The 20540-nt window shown below is 36.4% G+C and overlaps 1 protein-coding gene across 1 annotated transcript in view; it reads right to left on the bottom strand.

Moving 5' to 3' along the window:
- The window catches only part of LOC136885762 (uncharacterized), a 73022-nt gene extending 54428 nt beyond the window's left edge, over positions 1-18594 (bottom strand). The window contains exon 1 of the mRNA XM_067158500.2: positions 18519-18594. The gene's annotated coding sequence lies outside the window, so the exon portion shown is untranslated. The remainder of the gene's footprint in view (positions 1-18518) is intronic.
- Positions 18595-20540: the final 1946 nt, after the last annotated feature.

The raw sequence follows: 20540 nt of genomic DNA, 5'->3' as shown, positions 1-20540 counted from the left end.
GGCGACTGAAAAAACATTGTAATAATGACACAGCCATACTGTAATTATTACGGCCAAAAATGGTCAGAGTTATTGTTATAACAGCTGCATAATATGATGTGAATTCTACTGAACAATAATCAAAGGAAGAACTTGCACCCAGCAGAAGTCACTAAGTGGACTAAGGAACTTCTGCCTGACTAACGAACCGGAAAAATGTACTTAGTGAAAATAGCGAGTGCAGTTTGCAATGGAATGCTTCTCAATATGACTTAGTAAGTTCCACCTGCCGATAGAGCATCATTTTGTTAGTATGGTTTTGCACCTAACTCAAAACCGCCAATTTTTTACTTAGCGACTTCTACCTGAAAGACGACAATATATATTTGAACTCTGTCGTGATCATTTACAGTGACAAGTATAATAGGAAATTGTGCGTGATGAATTATACTTTTAATTAATGACAATTTCATTAGTCTTGAAACGCATTTCTCGTACACAATTACAATTGTAAAATATTTGAAGTACTATTCCACTCAAATATTCAGTAATTAATAGGAATGATTGTGGCTAATTTCATGTTTCTACTTGAACATTCCATTAGTGTCATAAAAACTGAATATTAAGGACATTTTATGGTGATATTAGGTCATACGAACTCTTATTATGGGAACTCATTCATAGAAACCACTCAAGCAGTGAATATTAGGATTCAAGAGACAATTCTAGAAGTGACATTAATTGCATTTATTCGAGTATTTAACAGACTGTGATAGTTATTCTCAGATTGAATTTTGACATACTCTGTGATTATTATGAATTGTTCTAGTGCCTCATTTCATGTCTTGTAAACTGTGTTGTAAAAGACTGTGCTTTCGACTGCAGAAGCGATATCATTTTATTACTACAGTAACTTGACTTATGGCTCAAACTGTGACATAGACTGTGTTATTCCAAGTCATATATTTAATGCCATAGTACAAACTGTGCATTCGGACTTATTTCAGTGTGAAATACAACTCATTAATGATAATTAATAGTCCTACAACTCGCTGTATAGTGCCAACTGAACTTTCCCGTGTTTCAACATTTCTTTTTAAAACACCGGAAATCTTGGCGAAGTGTTGTAATATTACACTACGTAGAATGTCATATCCAGCGTGGGATTATTCGTGGTGTCTTTGAGGGGCATTCGTGGTATCCAGCGAGGGATTAAACGTGGTGTCGTCGTGGGATGGAATGTGGTACGCTGCAGGTGCTGAGTTTGAGTTCAGGCTGTGTACTGCAGAAGCTCCAGTCACCAAGCTGCACTCAATCATTCAACAGTGCTACGTTGATCAAATGAAAAGTGCTTCATAATTTTTAATCGTGTGAATTCCGCTTGTAGAAATTGTAGGAGACTTCAAGTCATATTTCAATGAACTTTAGGTTTCTCTTCGAAGTTGTGTAAAATAAAATCATTTCACAATAACTAGATGAACTGTAGGGCTTGTCATATAACAAGTGCACTATTTAACAATCTCGTATAATTTGCTTAGATGAACTGTAGGATTTATTCAGCAAGTGACTGAAAATATTTAATTTTAACTATAAGATTGCTAAAGCAAGTGTAAATTAATATTACAGTATGTTTAATAATTTTAGAAAGACTTTAGGTTTTCCCCACAAGTGATGGATTTAATTTGCAGTTTAAAAATCTTGGTAAATCAACAAGTGGTTAAATGAGGTTCTACGATCAGAGTGTTATTTTGAATTTGAGTCTATTTGAGAGATACTAGATGAACTGTAGGGTGTATTAAGATCTTAAATACAGGTGTTTATTCTGAACATTATTAACGTCGAGTGGATGTATTGGATTATAACAGCGCATATATTTCATTTACCAAATTGCATTCTGAAGAGATCAATTGAAAATTTAATTTTGATGAAGGAGAAGCAGGATGATTTGCTTGAGATTATCAATAAATATTTTCAAAAATTTTAATTACTATCTATTATTCGCCCTGCGAAATCATCCTTTTCTGTACCGACTCCAAACATAACCGCACACAACCTGAGATCCTTCCCATGCTCTTACCCATAATAATTATTACCCAGTACACTATACATCAATGTCCAGGTTCTATCCTAACGTGCACACGGCAAGAACCACTCCAGACCAATGGTCTTATCCAGGTCCTATCCTGACATCCGCACAGCAAGAACCAGACCAGACCAACCGTGTTTCCACACGAAACTAGAGGCCACTTCGCGACTTCTAACTTGGTGGCTTATGCCCTCAGACCCCCTTTGCTTGTCCCTATATCACTCGTCTTGTCCAGTTCCTATCCTAACATCCGCACAGCAAAAACAACTCCTCACCAATCATGTAACAATAATCACCACCACCAACTATCGAAACTCCACTTACTCATTAGTTCCTAAGTACAGAGGTTGGCAGTACTCCACCGCTTAAAAAAATCCTTCCCGAGGAGGCCGCGAGTGTGTAAACAAACGACAGTCATTCCGCGGATGTGAAAGTCTTGTCCAACGGCCTGGAGTAATGATAGGGTCACCACTCCCAAAGGCGTTTTAGAACTACTGCCAGTAATTATTCAGGCCACCCCTTACATGGGAAACAGACACCCTTGAAGCCGCCCCTAACATGGGAAACAACCGCTGCTGATGAATTAAATATAAATATAGGACAGAAATATTTTAAATGTCAGCAACTGTGCACCCAACAAGCTGCCCATGGAAATATATTTATTAGTACAGGGACGTTATTTTATCTACTCAGGGGATTCTCACCCTCCCGGTCGCCTGCGCTGTGCGCATGTCTCCCGCCAAACACTTCAACATAATGCAGCCAGTGTGTGTTTTTGCACAAGATTTCCTGTACTTTATGAAGGTATTACATATATACACACACGCTCACGTAATGACAATGGCATAGGAACAACACACTGAGCACTAAACATGTGGACACTTGACTAAACTGAACCTTACGCTGATAAAACTTTCAGCAGGAGGCATAGGAGGAGAGCTTGTGGCACCGAAAACTGCATTACGGCAAAGTGCTTGATGGGAGATAGGCTTGCAGCGCAGGTGACCAGATGAGTGAGAATCCCCCAAATAGATGAAATAATGTCCCTGCATAACGAAATATGAGAAATGGTAACGTAACTTCCTTACCTCGTTTATCCCTTTTCTCAGAATACTGACTAATACGATTAGCTCAGGCCTTTGCTGGCAAGATATAGTGTTTACAGTGTGCTATGTCTTCTGGTATGGGCTAGAATAAAATTGTTACTTTTATTGACCTGTCTCAGTCTCATCCTTGGCTTTGACAATATTTAAGCGGCTGAGGTATGAGTCAATTTAAGATATTGCTAAAATTTATTAGGATCAACCTATTCAATACAATAGAATTTACAAAATTAGGACTTACATCCTATTAAATTAAAATTTGAAGGGACATGTTTTGCCCTTTAAAAGGGCATCATCAGCCTTTTTACACTCATACTTAAAAATAAAAATCAGGATCCTGATTGTCATGGTAAATAATATAAAATGAGAATATAAAATTAGGGTGAAATTATACAATGTGAGAAATTGTTATGAGTCCTTAAATAATAATTTACAATTAAAACTTCATTTAAAATGTTTGTGAAGAAAATTTTTTGAAGTTGGTATGATATTACACTAGTAATTAAAAAATGATTTTATAAATTAGACAAACTAGGCCTTAACCACATAATAACAAGAAGGTCTATGGCTAAAGTTGCCGTATCAAAGTTCGAGTGAAATTCGGCTGGAAGCAACTTGATTTACATGTCGGAGAGGAGGTTAATGGAACTTAGTAGCCGCTTGAGATGACATTGAAACGTTCTTGTTGAAAAGTCGTGATATTTAACTGTAGTATGGCGCTATGTAGACTATAAAGTTGGATCCAACTAATCCATTAGTCTCGTTATTTACGTAGTGGATTTGCGGTCTCCGTAATCTTGTTGAAGGAGTTATAAAGAGTTCATAATTGAATGTTGCCGTATAGATCTTTGTTAACTTGTATACTGATAGTTAAATGGGAACATTCTTACTTGTTGTTGGCTGTAGTTTTGAATATAGACTAACTATTGAAGAATATATAGTGAAGAATCTGTAATGAAAAGAGAATGAAAGATATGAAGTTTAGAGGAAAAAACGGTTAATTAGGCGAAATGATGTATATTCAATTACTTACATTCTCGATTTTTGCAGTATGAACTGGTTGTCTGTATGGTCTTGGAACGAGTAAGATTTGAATGTCGTGTGTTGAATCTGTGTGGAACTGAGGGAGGGGGGTGTAATAGAGGGAAGGAAATGGGCGGAGCATTGAGCTTGTGCGCTATTGGCTGTTGAAGATGTGGAATTGAGGAAGAGGGGTGTGATGGAGAAGAGGAGGTGGACGGAGGGTTGAGCTTACGGGCTACTGGCTGTGGAAGATTAGCAGGGGTGGGGATGGAGGGAGTTACCTTTAAGGGGAAGTTGGGATCTTTATAGGAAGTTAGTTTAAGATTTTTAAGGATTTTCTTCTTCTTCTTGCGTTCCGGCCTTCTAAGGACCACGCTACAATTTCAATTGTTCCTCCTTAGTTGTTCTTTCCTTTTCTAATAATAATGTTATTTGTTTTACGTCCCACTAACTACTTTTTGGTCTTCGGAGACGGCAAGGTGCCGGAATTTAGTCCCGTGGGAGTTCTTTTACGTACCAGTAAATCTACCGACACGAGGCTGACGTATTTGAGCACCTTCAAATACCACCGGACTGAGCCAGGATCGAACCTGCCACGTTGGGGTCAGAAGGCCAGCGCCTTAACCGTCTGAGCCACTCAGCCCGGCCTTTCCTTTTCAACCAGTATTCTTTCATTGTTTTACTGTGTTTCTTTTTCCTGTCTTCAGTCCACTTTGTGCCTGTTTTCCTTTCCTTCCTTCCTTGGAATCCTTCCATTTGTAAGACTTTCTTCCTAAAAATCTTTCTTTCCAATAATTCTTCTTCTCGTATGTTGTTCCTTTCCAGGTCTTTCTTGACTTCTTGAATCCAGGTGGTAGTTGATTTCTTTTCCCAAATGTACTTGAAGATTCGCTTAGTTAGTCTATTGTCATCCATTCTGTAAATGTGTCCAAGAAATAGCAATCTCCTTTTTCTTATTGTTTCTGATATGTTTTCTACGTTCTGGTAAATTTCATTGTTACTTCTTAATTTCCAAAACTCTGCAATTCTTAGAGGACCTAATATTTTCCTTATAATTCTTCTTTCTAATATTTCTAATTTATCAAGCTTGTAGTTCAGTGCTAGACATTCGCTGGCATAAAGGCATTCTGGTTTCACTACTGTGTTGTAGTGCTTTATTTTAAGTTTTCTTGATAAGCACTTTTTGTTGTAAGTATTCTTAGTTATACCGTATGCTCTTTCCATCTTTTGTATCCTCTCCTCTATAGCAGATTTTTCTAAACCATTTTCTTGAATTGTCTCGCCCAAATATTTGAATTTCTTTACCTTTTCTATTTGACCAATATCCGTTACTAAAAACTTTGGGGCACTCTTTATATTCGTCAAAAATTTTGTTATCTCGGCAGAGATTCTCAAGCCTGTTTAATACTTTTTTGAGAAATAGCTACATGGTCCAACTGAAACTCACCTAACATCGGATTTGGGGACACCCATGTTTTAGCCTCTCTTGGAAGTTTCTTAAAGAAGGTCGACATTAATTTTAGGTGAAAGGATTTACAGAGATTAATTAGTCTCATGCCATTTTTGTTTGTTCTTTTGTGTGCCAGATATGCCCCTACTGTTTTGCTGAAAACTTTTTCTTTGCCTATCTGTGCATTAAAATCACCTAGTAGAATAATAACATTTGATTTTGGAATTTTTGACATTTCATCATCTAGAAGACTCCAGAATTCTTCAGTTTTACTTGGGTTCTTGCTATTATCTTCATTTATTGGTGCATGACAGTTAACAAATGTATACTTTTTGTTCTTGCATTTAAGTGTGAGAAGAGATAACGTTTCTGAACTACATTTGAATTTGAACTATTGCTTTATGGACATAGAAGGTGGTACCTAGTAGTGGCATTCCTTTCATAATTTTGATTGCTGGTTTACCTTTAAAGATTCTATAATTTTTGGTTTCTGTTACATTCTCATCCATAAACTGTCTCTCTTGAGCTGTTAGGATCTGGATTTAATGTCTATCTAAGAAAATTTCCAGTTCTTTCTGTTTGCCGGTTTTTAGCAAGGAATTTACATTAAGAGTGCCTGCAAAGAATTTGCTCTTAAATTTAAGTCTGAAAGGATTCCAAGGATGCTCCGACTCACCCTTATTGCAGCTATTGGGACTCCCCAGAACCCTAGGTCCTGATGCATTGTATAACGCAATGGTGGATTTCTCTTCCGAGCTACAACCTGGGGTAGTGCTTTCATTCAGTGGACTTTCCATTCTGCAATTGAAATTGTACATTGTACAAGGTAGGATTTTAATTCCAAGATAAAATCGGATTGTTAGTCTGAAATGATTTTTTATTCGTGCTTTACTCCACTAGGTTCTTCCACTCTCTCCGCCGTTGGGGCATTAAATTCCTCATCCGCCTTTGAGACCGTTGACCAGGTTTCACCTGTAACCCTAGGCAGGGGCCCTTACAGGGTGCTACCATCCGGAGCCAGATGGACCCAGGTTTTTTTACGAGGTTGTTACTCCTCCCCCTCCTCCTTCCCCATCACTTGCAAGATGAGGCCCCGGGCTTGGGACCGGCAATGGCAGAGTTTTTAAAGATTTTATTTAAATTTGGATTTAAAGATTGTAATAAATTGGGTAAAGTCTCGTATAAGGGATTTTTTATTTCGACGGGATCATTAAGATTTAGGTCTTTGTTATAATGTTGATCCAGATATATGTAAATGTTTTCTAATTCGTTCACTAATTTTCCTTTTCCTACTATTTTGATGATTGTTAGGTCCTGTTCGATAGTTGTGAAATGATGACCTGTATCTTTCATATGAGAGCTCATGGCTGAAAATTTATTATGTCTATTGGCATTATAGTGCTCCTGGTATCTAGTAAGGAAGCTCCGGCCTGTTTGCCCAATGTATGATTTTTCACACTGCATGCATTTGAGCCTGTATATGCCTGAGTTTGAGTAAATACTATTGTTAATGTTAAGTGTATTGTGATTAAAAAACAAGCTGCGGTTGGTGTTTGTCGTCTTGAAGGCAATGTTAATGTTTTGTTTTTTTAGAGGGTTTGTTGCTTGGTAGATGCCTGGATTATTGTATGTAAAAGTGGCGAATTTAGATTTTTTAGGTTTGTCAGGGACGAGGTTTGTTGCTAGTTTATATTTGATTTTATTAATTATTCGGTTGATTATTTCTATTTTAAAACCCTTGAAATTTGCTAAGCTTTTAATATAATGAATTTCTGTTTTTAGACTCTTTGGTGATAGTGGGATTTTTAAAGCTCTGTAAATCAAACTGTAAAAAGTAGCTTGTTTATGAATTTTTGATTGTTATTGGAGTGTGGGTGGGTTTTCTGTAAATTTGGAAATCAAATGTGTTCTTGTCACGTGTTATTGTTAAGTCTAAAAAGTCAATGGATCTGTTGACCTTGTCCTCCTTGGTGAACTTGATATTTTGATCAAGGGTGTTTAAAAATCTAAAATATCGTTGCTATTGTTGAGATTACTGTCAATTATTGCAAATGTGTCATCTGCATATCTGAGCCACAGGCTGAGTCCTTTTATTTTAGAAGTTATTTTATGGTGTTCTAACAAGTCCATGTATATATCTGCCAAGATGCCTGATAAGGTAAATTTTGCCATTGAAAGTGAAATAGTTGTTCTTTAGTACGAAGTTTAGAATGTTGATGAATTTGTCTATTTCAGGGGTGCTAAGATTGCTATGTTTGGATAGGTTGTCCTTGATAATGTTTACTGTTTGTTTTGTTGGTACGTTAGAATACATGTTCGTGATATCGTAGGAGCACATGATGTGGTTAGGTAGTAAGTTAAATTTCTTTAAAAAATCGCAAAAATCAGCAGAGTTCTTTAGAGGGGATTTGTTGTTAAAAGTGTAGTGTCTTTTAAGGAAATGGTGAATGTATTTTGAGGTCTTGTAAGTTAGGCTTTTTTTGCAATTAATTACGGGACGCATGGGTGTATCTTTTTTGTGTAGTTTGGGTAAAGTTCTGGCCGTGGGAATATTAGGATTCATGGTGAATAATTTTTGTTGCTCTTGTTCATTGAGTAAAAAAGTTGAATTCTTTATCAGTGATTTTAAATTTCGCTGGATTCTGATGGTAGGATCATTATTAACTATTGAAAAAGTCCCGTCTGCAAAAAAGTTTTCTTCTTTTGTAATGTATTCGTTCTTATCTAATAATACGGTAGTCCCTCCTTTGTCCGCTTTAGTTACTATGATATTGTTGTCGTTGATATTGGTTTCTAAACATATTATTACGTTTGTATGATTGAAGTCGGAAGTTTTAATTAATTCTTTGGTGACTGTTGGTAGTTTCTTTTTTATTTCGTATCTAGTATCGTTCTGCAAATCTGAAGGGAGTTGGACTCGTTAGAACACCATAAAATAACTTCTAAAATAAAAAGACTCAGCCTGTGGCTCAGATAAGCAGATGACACATTTGCAATAATCGACAGTAATCTCAACAATAGCAACGATATTTTAGATTTTTTAAACACCCTTGATCAAAATATCAAGTTCACCAAGGAGGACGAGGTCAAGAGATCCATTAACTTTTTAGACTTAACAATAACATGCGACAAGAACACATTTGATTTCCAAATTTACAGAAAACCCACCCACACTCCAATAACAATCAAAAATTCATCTATACAACCCAACTCCCATAAACAAGCTACTTTTTACAGTTTGATTTACAGAGCTTTAAAAATCCCACTATCACCAAAGAGTCTAAAAACAGAAATTCATTATATTAAAAGCTTAGCAAAATTCAAGGGTTTTAAAATAGAAATAATCAACCGAATAATTAATAAAATCAAATATAAACTAGCAACAAACCTCGTCCCTGACAAACCTAAAAAATCTAAATTCGCCACTTTTACATACAATAATCCAGTTATCTACCAAGCAACAAACCCTCTAAAAAAACAAAACATTAACATTGCCTTCAAGACGACAAACACCAACCGCAGCTTGTTTTTTAATCACAATACACTTAACATCATCAATAGTATTTACTCAAACTCAGGCATATATAGGCTCAAATGCATGCAATGTGAAAAATCATACATTGGGCAAACAGGCCGGAGCTTCTTTACTAGATACCAGGAGCACTATAATGCCAATAGACATAATAAATTTTCAGCCATGAGCTCTCATATGAAAGATACAGGTCATCATTTCACAACTATCGAACAGGACCTAAGAATCATCAAAATAGTAGGAAAAGGAAAATTAATGAATGAATTAGAAAACATTTACATATATCTGGATCAACATTACAACAAAGACCTAAACCTTAATGATCCCGTCGAAATAAAAAATCCCTTATACGAGACTTTACCCAATTTATTACAATCTTTAAATCCAAATTTAAATAAAATCCTTAAAAATCTTAAACGAACTTCCAATAAAGATCCCAACTTCCCCTTAAAGGTAACTCCCTCCAACCCCGCCCCTACTAATCTTCCACAGCCAGTAGCCCGTAAGCTCAACCCTCCGTCCACCTCCTCTTCTCCATCACACCCCTCTTCCTCAATTCCACATCTTCAACAGCCAATAGCGCACAAGCTCAACGCTCCGCCCATTTCCTTCCCTCCATTACACCCCCCTCCCTCAGTTCCACACAGATACAACACACAACATTCAAATCTTACTCTTTCCAAGACCATACAGATAACCAGTTCATACTGCAAAAATCGAGAATGTAAGTAATTGAATATACATCATTTCGCCTAATTAACCGTTTTTTCCTCTAAACTTCATATCTTTCATTCTCTTTTCATTACAGATTCTTCACTATATATTCTTCAATAGTTAGTCTATATTCAAAACTACAGCCAACAACAAGTAAGAATGTTCCCATTTAACTATCAGTATACAAGTTAACAAAGATCTATACGGCAACATTCAATTATGAACTCTTTATAACTCCTTCAACAAGATTACGGAGACCGCAAATCCACTACGTAAATAACGAGACTAATGGATTAGTTGGATCCAACTTTATAGTCTACATAGCGCCATACTACAGTTAAATATCACGACTTTTCAACAAGAACGTTTCAATGTCATCTCAAGCGGCTACTAAGTTCCATTAACCTCCTCTCCGACATGTAAATCAAGTTGCTTCCAGCCGAATTTCACTCGAACTTTGATACGGCAACTTTAGCCATAGACCTTCTTGTTATTATGTGGTTAAGGCCTAGTTTGTCTAATTTATAAAATCATTTTTTAAATTACTAGTGTAATATCATACCAACTTCAAAAAATTTTCTTCACAAACATTTTAAATGAAGTTTTAATTGTAAATTATTATTTAAGAACTCATAACAATTTCTCACATTGTATAATTTCACCCTAATCTTATATTCTCATTTTATATTTTTTACCATGACAATCAGGATCCTGATTTTTATCTTTAAGTATGAGTGTAAAAAGGCTGATGATGCCCTTTTAAAGGGCGAAACATGTCCCTTCAAATTTTAATTTAATACGTTGCAAGTCCTAATTTTGTAAATTCTTTTGTATTGAATAGGTTGATCCTAATAAATTTTAGCAATAACTTAAATTGACGTACATTTCAATACAGACCAAATATGAAATTTGTAACATGTGACGATAGTAAAGCCATTCCTTATGTAGCCAGTCCCTGCTATGAATGGTGTGAAAAAGTCGCTCATAGGGTTGGTTGGTACATGCATTTCAGTGGGCTTGGCAGACTGATGTGCAATAGCAACTAATGGCACAGTGAGGAAAGCAACGGAAAACTACCTCACTTCTCATTTTCCTAGTATGCCTCTTCAGTGACACCTAGGCCATCTATGACAGCTAATGGTGAACCTGTTGAAGATCAAACCAGCGTTCGGGCTGAATACCCAACATACAACATACATACGATTAACTCCACACTCTGAAAAGAAACTGAAGTGCTCAATTTACTCGAGCTCAATCAAAAATAAAACAGCTGGCTGCATGGCTAAATGGTTAGTCCGCCGGCTTTTGGTCACAGGGGTCCCGGGTTTGATTCGTAGCCGGGTCGGGAATTTTAACCATAAATGGTTAATTTCGCTGGCACGGGGATTGGGTGTATGTGTCATCTTCATCATCATTTCATCCTCATCACTATACGCAGGTCGCCTACGGGAGTCAAATCAGAAGACCTGCATCTGGCGAGCCGAACTTGTCCTCGGACACTCCCGGCACTAAAAGCCATACTCCATTTCATTTCATAAATCAACACACTAACATTATAAGGTATCTGAAAATATCCCTTTTATTTTTGGAATTTACTCAATGGATGATGATTACATCTTACCAAGTTACGAAGATAAACCTACTTAGATATTGTGAAATTACAAGCAATACATGAGGTGAAAAATGTCACTTCTGAGAAAGAAAAAAAAGAGGTTTGAAAGGTCTTGCAATATTACGTAACCAATATCTGTTCTCAAAGTAGGTGTAGGCTAGTTGAAATTGTATTAGGCATGCTCTCTATTTTAATTCAATGAAATTTCTCCCCTGAGACTTAGCAAGAAGGTGAAAATCACAAAATTCAGTAAACAAAACCACCAAGCAGTACAACCTACTGGATATGACCAGTGGGCTATTAGGGTAGCGTGAAAAACGGCAAAAGCAGAAGAAAAAGAAACTGATTATATGGATAGTCCAACACCTCCTAGATAATAAGGCCTCACAACAGTGCTGTGACATCACGCTATGGAGGCGATCGCAATCCAAAGAAACGGAAAGCATGGTCACACATAAACATGATATTAATACTTTTACCTTGTGGAATAACTTATTTACCAACAAAGAAAGTCTAAATTTTGAAGGACATTGAATTATATTGCCGTTATTACTATATCTTAAAGACTCTGTCATTAATGATAAACAACACATTGTTTTAAATCACGGCAGAATTTTACAAAGTTAACTTACTCCAGGCTGACTTGCTAACACATAGAATTGAAATTCACGAACATATTTCAATTTAAATAGGCACTGAATAGACAGTAAATGATTTTAGAATAAAAAGAGAACACATAAAATTAGTTTTGGCCTAACATGTAGACTGTACTACAAAAATATGATACACTAATTTAATATTTATTTACACACTTCCATTTTGTGAAAATAACAAATTTTCTTAACTTGTATCGTCTTTTGTGCATGCCACGACTATTTTTATTTTGAATTCAAGTAAGTTTATAATGGTAGTAAATTTAGAAAGGCAATGACCTAATAATATTAAGGAAGAGGAGCATAATATTCACCTCGTCTGTAGGTAGGCCTATGTCCAAATTATAACATATTAGCACTAAAGTTAACAAGATATACATCATCATATATCAAGCATGGTAGTAATGCAAAAAGACTTCAATATTTTTGCCTATTACATGAGTACTGTACATATTATCTGCGCACTTTTTAGCGATAGATTTCTGTCCGGGGTGAGGAGTAAGGAGGGAGCTCTTGCGGTTCTGGTAGTACTGCCAACTGAATGGAAATGAAATCTGAACTGAATCAATATGATTGATTGATATGTATATGCTACAACTTTATTCAGTTGAAGTCTCCGATACATCACTTTCACAATCGTCACTGCTCTCTGCCGTACTATTAATTATAATATTGTTCAGGGCTATTTCCTTGACACCGTCGTGCCTCCAGTAGTCTTCTTCCAGTTCGTGCACCTTTCTGCAGCACCCTTTCCAATCTTCGGCAGATACTGAATTGAATGCCTCAATGGTCAGTCGTCGTAGGTTTCCTGCTGACATGTCTCCAGTTATATTGTGCCCTCTGAACGTGTGTTTTATTTTTGCCCATGCCAATTCCATGGCATTCAGATCACAGTTCTATGGGGGAAGACGAAAGACGACGTGACCGCTTTCAGCAACCGTGGCGTTAACAGCATAACTTGTTTCAGGAGGCCTGTTTTCCTGAACTAATCTATACAGGGCCTCCTTCCTTTGATTTGTGTCACAGACAATGCCTTTCCCCTGTAGCCACTGGACCACTGTCACTCGTGTATCATACCGCGATGGTATTTTATTCACCTGTCGAGAATGATATGGTGCATTATCCAGCACTATCACAGATGCAGGAGGCAAATTAGGGAGCACAGATGTTTTGAACCATTTCTCAAAATTATGGGAATTCATTTGGCCATGGTAATTGCCTTGGGTACTTCTGGCTTCAAATATTAATTGTGCTTCTCTAATGAACCCTTTCTCAGATCCAATACTTGCAATGATTAGCCGTTTCGAAGAGCATCCCCATGCTGTAACACCCACAACATCTTTTTCCCCCTGCCAGCATTTTCCAGTTGTTATATTATTATCAATCCAGGACTCGTCCAAGTAAAACACTTCCTTGCCTTCTTCCCTAGCATGTTTAATTTGGACGAGGAATCGTGATCACCAATCAATGACGTCTGCCTGCTCCAGCAATAAAACTCGTTTGTTTTGGAACTTCCTCCACACAAAACCCATATCTTCCAACACTTATGGGAGAGACGTTGGGCTCCACTTCCAATTAATTTCTTTTTGGAGCACAGGGATCAGTTTCTTCAGAGTAGGCACCACTTTTTTGATGGTATAGAAGTTCAACAATTAAAAATAGGAGAGGATTTCCACCAATCAATATTTATTGCATATATTAAACTACAGGACCGGTTTCGACCTCATATACAAGGTCATCTTCAGCTGAACCCTACATACATACATATTTATATAATGAAGCTTTGATCAAGATTGTGTTGTTAAAGGAATGCTTATGATGATGATGTACATTTAGTCACATACAAATGGGGCATGTCTTAGCGTGAACTGGCGTATATGTCATTCTGTACAATATTGCAACTGTATGTCTAAAATATTATGTTGAAGGTCTTAAAATTAGTGTATAAAATATGTCTTTACTTAAACTAACTTATATATATATGTACAAGATAAATACAATATATAAAAACACTTCATGCATATGAACATTCGTTCTTGCTTGTTGGTCAATACATCGACTAACTTCCGTATTTAAGTCTCATTTACAGTTGTACACTTCAGCTGCTATTCTTGGAGTTTGTAAAATTGCATGGGTAAAAAAAAAAAAAAAAAAAAAAACTGTCTTCCTGTGTATATGTGGGATAAAACACTTTCAATTTTTAAAAGGTGCCAAATGTATGGATGAAATTCAACTAAAATATGTTCAGCTCTGCTGTGTGTGTTGCCCTTTTATTGGAACCAATTCATGTTGTCCTGTGGCGTCCATAAATTTGGATGACATTGGGTTCAAAGTAGTGGCTCCTTTCCCATTTGTAGCTGTGCAATGATGTTATGTTTATCTGTGGAAGATAAGATTGAGTTATAAGTGATATCGTGTTGGAGGAATGTCTAAGGGTTATGTGTGTGAATTGGAATATGTACTTACTTTTGTTGGTGTAGCTGAGTTGTGTTTGACGTGCGAGCCTGTAATGTACTACTTCGTGTTCTTCTTGGGCTCATACTAGCTGCTGTGAGGGGAAGGGAAGGAGGGGTAGGGAGAGTTGTCGTTGTTGTGGGGGTAGGGGTGGAGCTGGGTGTATTGTTTGGTGTTTTTCTGTTGCGTGTCACGTTCTGTTTATCGATTAACTTAAGGTAAGGGTTTTTTTAGGACGGGGATAACTGTATTGAAGATGATGTTAGTTTTTTCTGTGATTTCATTTATGTTGTAATTTGGATAGGTGTACTGATCTAGAGTGATGTAAAATTCTTCTGTTATGTTGAGCAGGGGGCATTTGGGGTTTATGTTTAGGATTTGCATATCGTTATCGATGTTTGTAAAACTCTGTTTATAGTCTGCGATATGTTGTCCTACTGAGGAAAAATGATTGTGTTTCACCGCGTTTATGTGTTTGTTATATCGGGTTAGGAAGTTTCTACCGGTACGTCTGATATAGCTTGTCTCGCAGTTATTACATTTGATACGGTATACCCCTGAGTGGTTGTATTTGTTGTTGCTGTTGATTGTCCTGACGTTGTGTATGATGTTGGTACTATTGTGTGTAGTTCTGAATGCTATTCTTAGGTTATGTTTTTTTTTAATGTTAGTTATGGGGTATATGTGTACATTATTGAAAGTGAATAGTGCATAATCTTTCTTGGATTTGTTTACTTTTGTTAGTTTGGTTTTGGGTTGGGATTTTATTTTGTGAATGATTTTGTTAACCATTTCTTTCTTGAATCCATTGTTTTTAGCTATGTCATGAATTAATTGTAATTCTTTGTTTAGATCTTCTTTTGTTAACGGTATATTGAATGCTCTGTGTATCATGTTATAGTAGGCTGCTCTTTTGTGTATGTTGGTGTGAACGGAATCCATTTTAATTGTATTTGAGGTATGCGTGGGTTTTCTGTATATTCTGTAAGAAAGGTGGTCATCATGCCTAGTTGTCATTATGTCCAGGTAGTTCAGTTTGTGGTTGTTTTCAGATTCCATGATAAATTTTATATGGGAATCTATTGTATTGAGTTTATCTAATATATCAGTTTCATTTGTGGACCTATTGTCGAGGATGATAAAGATGTCATCAACAAATCTACACCAAAAAAATATATGGTCTATTTTGTTAATGAATGTGTGCTCTAAATAGTCTATGTAAATTTCGGCGATTATACCAGAAGCGGGAGATCCCATCGGTAAACCCTGTTGCTGATAGATAGTATCATGAAATTTAAAGTAGTTGTTACTAATGGCAAAATTAAGTAATTTAATGAACTCTTCTATTTCCAAAGTGCTCAGATTGCTATGACTTTTTAGGTTAGATTCAATGATTTCTATTGTTCGTTTTGTGGGAATGTTCGGGTACATGTTTATTATGTCAAATGATGCGAGTTTGTGATATGGTTCAATCATTAATCCTTTTGTCCTATTACAAAAATCTATTGAGTTCCATACTGTTTTATTAGCTAAGAATATGTAGTGCTTTTTGAGAAATCGTTGAATAAATTGCGAAAGTTTATAGGTTGGGCTTGCTCTGTAGTTAATAATAGGTCTCATTGGAATATGTTCTTTGTGTATTTTGGGATAAGCTTTAGCAGTGGATATTTGAGGATTCATTACTATAAGTTTAGAGGATTCTACTTCTGTTAAAATAAAGTATGTATTTTTTAATAAGGTTTTGAGGTTCCTTTGTATGTTATTAGTTATGTTATTTCAATATGTATTGATCTTTGTCGATAATAACTGTGGTATTGCCCTTGTCGGCTTTTGTTATTAGTAGATTATTCTGTTTTATCTTATCTTTAAGTTTGTTTATGTGTACTTTATTGGTTGATTTATTATTTTGGGAGTTACTGTGAATTTTGTCGATATATTGTGGGAGCCTTTTTTTAATATCATATCTGACTTCGTCTCGTAGCTCATGTAGGATTTTCTGTATGGCGTTTTCTATTTCGGTGATAGTAGTTGTAATGTTCTGGAAAGATGATGTGTTACCCCAATTGTGCTTGGGTCCCTTGCTCAAGATAATAGTTTCCATTTCGTTAAAAGTCGTATTTGTGAGATTTTTTACGGGTGGGTGGAGTTTGTGTTCAGTGATTTCATTGGGAAAGGTAGGAGAGTTCGTGTTCGGAGTTTTGGTTTTTGGTTTTGGTTTGGATGGTTGTTTAAGTGCTTCTAATTTCTTATTTAGTGTATTCTGTTTTTTGGTGGCTAAGTTCCTTATTTTTTCTGTCGTGATCTGCTGAAAATCATCTCAATAGTTATGTGGTAACTCGTTAGATGCCTTTAAGTGTATTCGGTATAGTTCGTTGTTAAGATGTTGTTTTTTACGGTATAAAAACTTTATTTCTTCTTTCAGCCAGATTTTGTTTGTTCTTTTTTGCGTATTATGAGTTTGTTTGGTGTGCCTGTGTTTATTGTTATATTTTCTCAAGAATTTAGGTGTTAGGTCATTTTTTACACATTCCTTCAGAAAAACATGCTCTTAATCGCATTCGTTAGTTTGATCTTTAAGTTTCGAAATCTACATGTGTTCCGTTTTTTTTTTTTTTACCCATGCAATTTCACAAACTCCAAGAATAGCAGCTGAAGTGTACAACTGTAAATAAGACTTAAACACAGAAGTTGGTCGATGTATTGACCAACAAGCAAGAACGAATGTTCATATGCATGAAGTGTTTTTATATATTGTATTTATCTTGTACATATATATATATATATATATATATATATATATATATATATAAGTTAGTTTAAGTAAAGACATATTTTATACACTAATTTTAAGACCTTCAAGATAATATTTTAGACATACAGTTGCAATATTGTACAGAATGACATATACGCCAGTTCACGCTAAGACGTGCCCCATTTGTATGTGACTAAATGTACATCATCATCATATGCATTCCTTTAACAACACAATCTTAATCAAAGCTTCATTATATAAATATGTATGTATGTATGTATGGTTCAGCTGAAGATGACCTTGTATATGAGGTCAAAACCAGTCCTGTAGTTTAATATATGCAATAAATAAGTATTGATTGGTAGAAATCCTCTCCTATTTTTAATTGTGCAATTTGTCAATACGGAAATGAAGATTATAGATTACGGTATAGAAGTTTTCGGTGGTGTCCCTTATCACTCATTTTTCACGATCGTCGAGTTTATCTTCCCGTGCGTTCTCTTCCTGCGAGAAAGAGAAGAACAGCATATAGGCTAACTATCCATAATGATATTGGTTTGAACACATTAGGTAGACAGGTTAGACAGACTTACCTCTTTTTACCAGGTGTGGGTGGAGATTTTCCGGGTGAGACGCAGTAAATGCTTTAATCCTATGATTAGTGGCCACGGATTTCCCCGTATACGCGGCAGCACGTTGAATAGACTTACTTAGGGGGAAGAGCAGCGCTTTATTTTTTTCTCCATAGCACAGCACTTGGTGACGTGGGCTATAATTTTCCGTCCCTCGCTGTGTATAGCCCTGGATGGTCATTTCCGTTTAAGAGTACCACGTGGTTTCTGTGATGTACTAGGATTATTTTCTCCACTCATGTTCCTTCTAACCTAATATATGGTGGCTTTGTAATGTAAAGAACACCAGTACGTAAAGTGTACGCCAGATGTCGCACGGCGATGCATAATGGATTCATACTTTGTGTTCAAAGGTTGCCAATACGAATCTCGAAGATTGCCGAGGTCGACCGATTCAGCACTAGGGTGAAAGTCTATCGCTAAAAAGTGCGCAGAGAGTACCTATTTATAGAAAATTACAGACTTTCTTGAATTTGTTCAATGTTTTATGGATTCATTAGTTTTGTTCCTGAAGTAGTTATTTATTACCTCTTATTTATTCTACTTCTCTTTTTGTCTGGTTTTTCTCTTGAAGTGGCAGAATGTGAAGATAAATATGATGGAGAGTTGGGAAAGATACAGGGGACTGCATTCTCTGACAGTCGTGGTCTTGGAAGAGAAGCAGTTAAAGTTTTTCCTGTCTTTGAATCAGTAGCAGTTACTTCCCACAAAACATCACTGGCTTTGAAATGTCTGTGGCATACCTATAAAACAAGATACCACTGTGAGCCAACTTCATGCATTTACAGAGTGAATAGGCCTACATATGTAGACATGTAGTTTAATGTGTATGCCTATAATACATCTAATTCAAGTAATAATAATAATAATAATAATAATAATAATAATAATAATAATAATAATAATAATAATAATAATGTATCCCTTGATTGTAAGCTAACATAACCTCATATCTTACGAGAGTAAATATACCTACATATCACTAGTTGCTGCTTGTAGTTTAATACCTCATAAGCCTATGTGCAGTATGATTACGTGTGAATGTAAAAGTAACAGTTACTCACCACTGAGTAATTAGTAACTTGGTAATCTTGTCTTGGAATTGCACGTAACCATCTCTGCTGCATAACCTCATCTTTCGGGAACTTAAATACATGCACTTTGTTATCATTATCGTAATTTCCCTTGCAGTTGGGCACACAACACTTTAGCGCCATTATGCACGACTCGCAACTGGTACAATTAAAATAATTAAAACACTTCTACATAACTGCATCGACACATTACCACACTCATTGCTTTCTTAACACTGAGAAGGTTCAAGCTTGTCTTGTCTTGTCTTGCGGATATTTATTTGGGACTCAAGGTTCAAGCTTGCCTCCCGGTGCTGACGTCACGATAGACATCCAGAAAGGTTGTGACGCCTTGTATCTAGGAGGTGTTGTGTTAGTCTCACTCTCGTAAACTATGACCAACTAACAGATCGTATACTTTAAACTAAATTGTAAACTTATAAATGTTAGCTAAGTCGTGGTCGGCGAGAGGAGACATTTTGAAGTAACATGACCAGCCTATCCCAGACGATTTATTACCAAAGAAAACAACAGGTTTTGTATTTATGTGGAGGTGTGTCATGGGCCTAACCTTAATGCGGCTGCACTTAATTAAGACTTATGAATTTGCGGAGCTGGGATACTATAGCGTCACAGAAGGTTAAGATGTTGCCTCGAAATTCTCAATGTTAAGCAATGCTGTTACAACAGACTTATTCTTAGAAAATGTGTTTTTAGTGCTGGATGATGTGTTGTTCACGTCTTGGCCTAGTTCACGCCCAGAAGCCAAACGACAATCATCGTCTTCTATTGCTGAGATTCAGTCCACAGACCTACGTTGGTATCTGATTTTTCTGAAGAGCGTATTAAAAGAACCGGTTATGTTAGCATCGGTAGCGTAACTAGGACAGACTAGGCTCACCCGAAAGAACAAAAAGGAAAAAAAAAAAAAAAAATTGGGGCCCTGTTCTCATATCCGTCCAAGTCAAGTTACATTGCTGTGTAAACGATGTAAGTACCGTATCATTCCTAATTACACATACCTCTTAATATTTCGGTGGTGAATTTGAACTTGCCAAATGATGATAACGGATTTGTCTCGCAAGTTTCCAAAGCGCCGTTGCTTTACCGATAGGAACCTATGGCGAATTTCTTGAAGTAGGCTATAGATAATGAACTCAGTTCAGTTTGAGACATTCTACCGTGACGAATCGAATATCCAGTCTAAATCCAGTCATGCAGTGTGAAAACTCCGCTCTTTCAGCAGTGTCGTTGCTGGTTCCGCCGGCGTGTGGCGCTGCAGTCGCGAGGCACCAGCTGTGACAGCACTTGCGCCAAGTTGTCGACTAAGGTCGTTGGGCAATAGCTTACGTGCGTTAAGTCATGGTGATAATTTTACCGCCTATAGAGGGGATTTGTTTGTTTTAATATTTTCCCGAAGTCTGTGTTAGTATACCTATGTTTAGTGATTTGTGTGTGCAAGCAACTAATTTTCTAT

Source organism: Anabrus simplex, chromosome 14 (assembly GCF_040414725.1).
Source record: "Anabrus simplex isolate iqAnaSimp1 chromosome 14, ASM4041472v1, whole genome shotgun sequence".
NCBI lineage: Eukaryota > Metazoa > Arthropoda > Insecta > Orthoptera > Tettigoniidae > Anabrus > Anabrus simplex.
Note: the sequence above shows the minus strand (reverse complement) of the source record. Positions and strands in the feature narration are given on the sequence as shown.